We start from the raw sequence: 8,582 nt of genomic DNA, 5'->3' as shown, positions 1-8,582 counted from the left end.
GATGAATGTTAAAAAAATTATATACAGATTTACTAATGAAATGAAAACAATCGTTTGGAGCTGGACTGTTTGTTATTACTTTTTATTCTTTAAATGATTCTTGTATTTGCTTTACCGTTATTGTTTAACTGTTGCCATATCTCAAAATGAGAAACATACTTAATGCCTTCAAACAATTTCTTTAACACATTCAAACAATTTGTTCCATACACAAGTGAGCACAATGAAACTAATATTTTGCTATTGTTGTTACCAACGCCAGCTGGCGCGAGGATTGTCCGAGAAGAGGTCCTGTGGATGGAGCGGCACTCCAGCTGAACTTATTGATATAATTCTATATCAATATAAAGCCGATTATATGTTATAATATTATGATGAAGCACATTAAGACCCAAGCTATTTCGGGAATTCATGAGAATGGTCCCTTTAAATTAGATAAATCGTCCTACTGTTTAAGTATGAAATTAATCCCCTTTAGATCAAAATCTCACAGAAATGAAACCTCCTACTGCTATGTGCAATTTGTATGACTATGAACATACACGAAAACGAAATAAAGCGTTTCTGCTACCCATGTTTGGTTAAAGAAATCTTGGGAAAGATGCTGGCACCTTTTAGCATTTCCACTGTAAGATTTCAAAAACCAACAGAAATGCTTTTTTCGAATTTCATGTATTTCGAAAAAGGTTAATTGGGTTATATTTTTTACCCCCCTTCACCCCACACCCCCCAGAATTCAAATATAAACAAATAAACAACTACAATTCACTATGAGATTGATGATAATAGCTTTTAAAAAAATATATACTACTACCGTAAGCTTATTTAAGTTTGCGTGATTTCCTTGATATTTGAACTTATAAACAGACGGATATTAAGAAAATTATATACAGTCAGAATTGAAAGAAAACGAACAGTTACACTTTACTTTTAGGGGGCTGGTGATATTGTTGTTTTTTTAATTAGGAAAGTCCACCTTTATGTAATTTAAGTGCGTTTTCCTTGATATCTTGAAATGAATGTTAAAAATATAATATACAGACTTTCTTATAAAATGAAAACAATCGTTTTGAAGCTACTGTTCGTTATTTTTTTCTCTCTAAATGATCCTTATATAGTTGCTTAACTTCTAATGGTTTTACTTTTGCCAAATCTTTAAATGCGAAACAGACCGAATGTTAATTAACCGTTAACTATTTAAATTTCAGCATTTCTTAAATGTTGTAAAAACATTTTGGTTTCAAACGATTTCTTAAACATCAGTGAGCACCATCAAACTTATCTTTTGCTAATGTCGCTATCAACGTCAGCTGGCGCGAAGACTGTCCGAGAAGAGGTCCTGTCGATGGAACATCACTTCAGGTGGCAAGGGACATCACTTCCGGTTGCATGAGAGAACTAAAACATGAAAACAAATCATGTAATTCTATTTCAATATAAAGCTGATGACATATAATAGAAAGAAAAAAACTAAATAGCACGTCAATTCGGGACTTGTCTTTCGAATTAATACGTATTTAACATATGAGGGTGGCCCCTGAAATACAGATAAGAGTTACCATGAGTGGGTCCATAAATTAATATTGAAAACACTCGCTGGGTCCATCCCTAAGTTTTGGGGTCCTCACAATAAATATTTAGTATTTGATATCAGACTCTGGCCCGTGAAATAAATACATAGATACCTCGTGAGTTGCATCTACATAGCAATATGGTCAATACGCCATAGGCCCAACCATAGATAAACACGAAGATACTGCATCTTTAACTGAAAACGTGAAATAGTTTGGTAGATTTCAAACAATTTCAATTACATAGAAGTGGGGTAAAAAGAAACTCATCTTTTACTGCTTTTGTTACCCAATCCAGCTGGTGCGAAGAGACAGGGTGTAGGACTCCGTCAATGGAACGGGAGGAGGAATAATTGATGGAACATCACTTCAGGTGGCAAGGGCATCACTTCCGGTTGCATGATGGGTCACTTCCGGTGCAGAAGAAGCTAAAACATTGAAGAAATTCATGTAATTCTATTTCACTCTAAAGCTGATAACATATAATAGAAAGAAACCAACTAAATAGCACGTCAATTCGGGACTGGTCTTACGAATAAATACGTATTTAACACATGAGGGTGGCCCCTGAAATACAGATTTAGAGTTACCATGAGTGGGTCAATAAATTAATATTGTAAACACTCGCTGGGTCCATCCCTAAGTTTTGGGGTCCTCACAATAAATATTTTGTATTTGATATCAGACTCTGGCCCGTGAAATAAATACATAGATACCTCGCGAGTTGCATCTATATAGCACTATGGTCAATACGCCATAAGCCCAACCATTGATAAACACAAAGATACTGCATCTATAACTGAAAAGGTGAAATAGTTTGGTAGATTTCAAACAATTTCAATTACATAGAAGTGGGGTAAAAAGAAACTCATCTTTTACTGCTTTTGTTACCCAATCCAGCTGGTGCGAAGAGACAGTGTGTAGGACTCCGTCAATGGAACGGGAGGAGGAATCGTTGATGGAACATCACTTCAGGTGGCAAGGGCATCACTTCCGGCTGCATGATGGGTCACTTCCGGTGCACTAGAAGCTAAAACATTGAAAAAAACCATGTCATTCTATTTCACTATAAAGCTGATAGTATATGATAGAAAGAAACCACATTTATTCGTGACTGGTCCTACGAATAAATATGTATATAACAAATGAGGGTGGCCCCTGAAATACAGATAAGAGTTACCATGAGTGGGTCCATAAATTAATATTGAAAACACTCGCTGGGTCCATCCCTAAGTTATTGGGCCCTCACAATAAATATTTTGTATTTAATACCAGACACTGGCCAGTGAAATAAATACATGGATCCCTCGTGAGATGCACCTATATAGCAATATGGTCAATTTTATAAACCAAAAAGGGGGAAACAAACTCACCTTTTACTGCTTTTGTTATCCAAGTCAGGTGGCGCGTAGGGAGCGGGTGTAGTGCGTCAATTGAACGGGAGGAGATTTCATTGATGGAACATCACTTCAGATGACATGAGCATCACTTCCGGGTGCGCAGAGGGACACTTCCGGTAGAGTTTAAACTGAAACATCGAATCGTTTAATGAACTATTTTTCAAAACAGAGATTATATCATATAGCAGAGAGAGAGAGAGCGAGAGAGAGAGAGATAGAGAGAGAGATTCTTGTATGGTCCGATGAAGGAAGTTGTTTCCGTCTTGTATGGTCCGAGGTAGAAGATATTTCCGTATTTTATGGTCCGAGGAAGGAAGCTGTTTGCGTCTTGGATGGTCCGTGGCAGGAAGCTGTTTCCGTCTTGAATGGTCCGAGGCAGGAAGCGGTTTCCGTCTTGTATGGTCCAAGGCAGGAAGCTGTTTCCGTCTTAAATGGTCCGAGGCAAAAATGTGTTTCCGTCTTGTTTGGTCCGAGGTAGAGGATGTTTCCGTCTTGTATGGTCCGAGGCAAGAAGCTGTTTTTGTATTGTTTTGTTTTTCGATGTTGGTTCGGAGTTCAATATAGGCTTTATGTTTCATAATAACATGGTATTCCGCTGGAGTAACAGAGTCCGGTATATCAACCTAAGAATGGGTGTCTACTTCTTTATTGAAATGGGGTAGTTTCTAAATCTTACTTTTGTGTTAAAATGGTTGCCATACTAAGTCCTTGACCATGATGTTACGCTGTCGCCATACGAGTAGTTCCCGGTGACGAATGGTGCCCCATTGCACAAGACTTTATCAACGGATGAATCTAAATCTAAATGATGCGTGGTGCTTTAACACCACGGACTATCCTGGTTAAAATATCCTGTTTAAAGTTTGGGTCCCAGAGTGAAGATTTCTGACGGTCCATAGTGGTTTGCAAACAAATTAACATAAAATGATCATTCTTACCACCTTTTCCAGAAGAGAACGATGTTTTACAAAAATACAATGTATATTGAACCGTCAAGAGATTTCCTAATAAAGCTTATGTCCACTGATATTTAACTGTTTAGCAGTGCATTTGAATTTGATCCCATGATCTGAACGATATGTTCAACAACAGCAATCGCTATAAAAAAATACAAAATTATTAGAAACATTTTGGCATAAATAAATAACATACCTGCAACCTGGATATGTTGCTCGATGGCTGCCTCTATGAAAACTGATCAATGTGTTGGCAAGGTGGACCAAATATGACCATGTTCACTCAAACTTATGTCAACATGTCCACGGGCTAGAAAGCTTTGTTCAAATTCAAAAGAATCTGTATACGTGTTATTCTTGATATGAAAGTTGGATTAAGAGTTTGTGAAATCATTGCGGGGCGGAGTTGAATTAGATATCCGTGTTGGACGACGAAATGTACGTTAGAGTGGGCGTAATTTTGGGGGGCAGCCTTTTGACGTGCGTCCCTCTTACCACCGAAACGTAAATGGCAATCAGCACGATTGACATAAATTATAAACATGGACGATATTTTATTTATTTTTTTTATTATTTTATTTATTATTTATTTTATTTTATTTTATTTATTTTGTACTTTTTGGGGGTTGAGGGGGGATGTCGACATCTGCGCCTCACCCATTAAACTTCTAGTGTAAATAATTGTATTCCAAACACAATACCATTTATATTATGTTATTAATTGATGCTTGATTAACATAGAATTGTAGCATGATAGCATGGATGACGGGGATAATTTAACAAATGTCCGAAAATGTGTTTTGTCCGATGCAGACATAAAAAGCAAACAAGGACGATTTTATTTGTTGTTGTTTTTGGGAGGGGGGGGGGGGCAGGTCACACCCATTTAACATAAAGTGTAAATATTTGTATTCCAAACACAATACCATCAATATAACATGATTCCCTGGCCAAATCAGCTGTAAACATCTCATCATCAAGAATACGTAATAAGGTGAAATCCAGCCGATTGATTGGTTGCATGTGACACACATTATGCGGTGTGAAAATGGCCGAGAAGTTACGGATGTAATCTCGTTTCGAAATTATCCAGTGGGATCACGGCTTACAAATCGTTTTAGACAGGATATTGTGAAATATGTCGGTCGCTCTTCACAAAGGAGATTATTTCCATTTTGTTATCGGCTTTTTTCATTGGTTGGATAATGCTTATGAATATTCAAGGTTTACGATGTTTCCCTATACAATTTGCCCAGGGTATCATATAGGTTATGATACGCTGGGGTGCCGAGGATGGTCAGGGTACTGCTCACCAAGAAAATGTAATCAATAGTGCTCCTCGACTAAAAGACGAGCGCTGTCTACAGTACAAGACTATTTCCGAACAAATCATTTTTTTATTTTATAATATTGTGAATTAACGTAAGCAGAACCATGCTGTGGCGAATAACTTGCGTACTGCTTGCAAAACTGCCATAAACGTTTCATATTTAATGTGAACGGTCAATATATAAGCAATTCAACCAATAAGTACGGTGCGTATCTGTATCGTCGATCAAAGATGGAATTTAAAAGTGGACTATTATAAAGAAATACTACCATCCAAGTGGTTTAAAATGAATTTAACTATTATGGTTGTTTACTGGCTAATAAAGCTTGGCCAAATTGGCAAGTCTGACTTATGCATTAATCGGTGGATCAAAGGCGTATATGTGTCATGTATAATGTTCTGATTGCAACGTGTTTTAGCGACAAACCGTATGTCACAGGACATGTACACGTATATTTTGGAATCAACTATTGTATTATTTTAACTGAGCTTGTTTTTATTCAGTCTACTTTTTTTCCCCATTTATTAAAACACCAGATTTGAATCACACTTTTACTATAGTATCCTTATTATTGACCAATGTCTAGCTCCACCTCAGCTGTCCAGTGATCATTTATATTTGATAGTTTCTATCCATACCTCCAAAACTAACTATTCACGCTTGACTGGTTTTCATGTGTAAAGTGCGATATTTTTCGGTGCATTTGCTATTATCATATTTTTGTGATAATTTCTATTGAATCAATTTAATCAATACCTGTTATACTTAAGTTAATGTTTATGCACCACTGGTTTTCATGTTTGAGGTGCAATACGTTGCATATGCTTTTTACAAAGCAAACGTTTTTCAATTTATTATCCGAAAATTCGAGAATAACTCTTATAAGCATGTCAATGTTTGTATGCAATGCAAACATTTTAGAAAATTTAAACTTAAGATTTCCCCCTTTTTATCATTCATTAATTAATCAGCAATTTTGCTGCAGCTAAAAGAAAATCTAAAGGATTGTTCTATAGCCAGGAAAAAGCAAAGTTGTCTCAAATGAGTAAATCTTCTCCACGCAAATTTTGGAAATATATTAAAAAATTCAGAAGTACCTGAAGCAACAATAACTCTGTTGATGCTGATGACTTTTTAAAACATTTTTCTAAAATATCAAATTGTACCGAAGGTCAATTTAATAGGGATGATTACGACTACGTTAGAAACGATACTCTTGAGTATTGATCAACTCGACAGCGCGATTACCATTGAGAAGATTAGTTAACCATATTTATGTACTATCTTTAATTATATATATGACAAAAGTGTTTACCCTAAATCTTGGTCTAAGGGAGCCATTATCCCAATATTAAAAAGGGAGATAAATCTGACCCTGCTAATTACAGAGGTATTACATTAGTTAATGTTCCTTCTTAAATATTTTCTTTAATTTTGAGGAATAGAATAAATAATTGGTGTGAACTGAACAATAAATTTAGTGATTGCCAGTTTGGTTTTCGTGATAATCATTCTACAGCTGATGCCATTTTTACACTCTATTATTCAAAAGATATTAAACAGCAAGTCAAAACTTTGGTGCGTATTTATTAATTACCAGAGAGCCTTTGATTTATGGATTCAGTTAATTCAAACAGGAATTTGCTGTACAATGACTAACATGATCAACTGTATTTATAATAACGTACACACAGTCATGTGTTAAATTATGCCCAGCTGGCGATTTGGAATTTTCCCAATTTTTCGATGTAACAGGCGGTCTGAAACAAGGAGAACCTCTTTCTCCTCATTTATTTATATTGTTTATAAATGATATCTTTGAGAATTTAAAATTTCAAGCATTTACTACTAAGGATTTAGAACTTTTATCAATGTATATGATTTTATTCGCTGATGATATTGTAATATTTACCACAGATCGAGCTTGTTTACAACCCCAGATGGATGCTATTTACCATTATTCTGTTTAATTGGGTTTAAAAATCAATGTAAATAAAACTAAAATTTGTGAAAGCAAGATAGAAATGTACAATTCTATATAAACAATGAATTGGTAAATATAGTAGATAACTCTAACTATCTAGGTGTTAACTTCCATTATACAGGCAAAATGTCACATGCAGTAAAAATGCTAAATGATCAAGCTCTAAAGGCCTACCATGGTCTCTTGTCATTGTTTGACAAAGTTCATCTCGATATTAAAACCAAATTGTCTTTGTTTGACGCTATGGTTGTTCCCATTTTACTGTACGGTTCTGAGGTATGGGGGTATATCACTTTAAGGAAGTTGACAAGATGCACATTAGATTTCTAGATACTATAGGTGTTAAGCAACAAACCCCTAACGCTACTGTTGATGGTGAGCTTGGCAGCATTCCTTTATCCATTTTATGCAAGGAACGATCTGTTAAAATTTGGTTCAAAGTAAAGAAAAATGTAAATTCACCAATACATATGGTATATAATGATTTGACTGCTAATACAAATAATTATTCTTGAGCAAAGATAATACATTTTATTATTAATCATCTTGGTTTTATGGGTGTAAGACTAAACTTCGATGTAAACATTAATTATCTTCCTTTACTTAAATGTAGAATTCGTGATCAGTTTATTCAAGAATGGAATGCTTCTATAAATAGAATGCCTAAACTATCATTGTATTGCAAACTTAAAGGAAACTTTTCTTTTCAAAATTATCTTGTTTAAATTAAAAATGGTAGACTAAGAAAATATATGACATGTTTTAGATTATCAGCACATAATCTTGAAATTGAACCTGGTAGATATTTTGGTACTGCCAGAGCTGACAGAAAATGTAAATGTTTTTTTTTTTCGAATATGACAGAAGACGAGTATCATTTTATGCTATGTTGTACACAATACAATATATTGAGAAAAACTAACTTAGGCAACACCTCCTGGCCTTCTATAAAATTGTATACAGTGTATGTTAAAATCTGTATTACTAAACAAATCAACTAGTAAGAAAATCAACCCTGCAACCATAAGTATCTGTTTCTAAAATTTACTGAAATAATTAAGTATAAATCAATTGGCTTACTATTATTGTTGTTGTTTTTTTTTGCTTTATGTTTTTGTGTCTTTTATGTATTATGATCTCTACTGCACTACTGAATCTTTGTGTGTTTCTCTTTGTGTATATTATCACCATGACTATGTGTTTAATGGCCACATGCCGATCTTTGCCAATAAACTTTTAGCTTTGAACATGAATTAATATCGTTATGCTCTTCTGTTAAAACAAGTGATTGTTGTAATTGCTATGAACATGCATATATGTTTAATGCAATAAACAATGTT

At 34.8% G+C, this 8,582-nt stretch overlaps 1 long non-coding RNA gene across 1 annotated transcript; it reads right to left on the bottom strand.

The window, feature by feature from the left end:
- Nucleotides 1-1,764: 1,764 nt before the first annotated feature.
- Nucleotides 1,765-3,060, bottom strand: LOC128240258 (uncharacterized). The gene is made up of 3 exons (XR_008262103.1): nt 2,945-3,060; nt 2,463-2,601; nt 1,765-1,999 (listed from the first exon to the last, which is right to left on the bottom strand). It is a non-coding gene; the product is annotated as an uncharacterized LOC128240258 (long non-coding RNA).
- Nucleotides 3,061-8,582: the final 5,522 nt, after the last annotated feature.

This window comes from Mya arenaria, chromosome 7 (genome assembly GCF_026914265.1).
Source record: "Mya arenaria isolate MELC-2E11 chromosome 7, ASM2691426v1".
Lineage (NCBI taxonomy): Eukaryota > Metazoa > Mollusca > Bivalvia > Myida > Myidae > Mya > Mya arenaria.
This window is presented reverse-complemented; position numbering and strand designations above follow the sequence as displayed.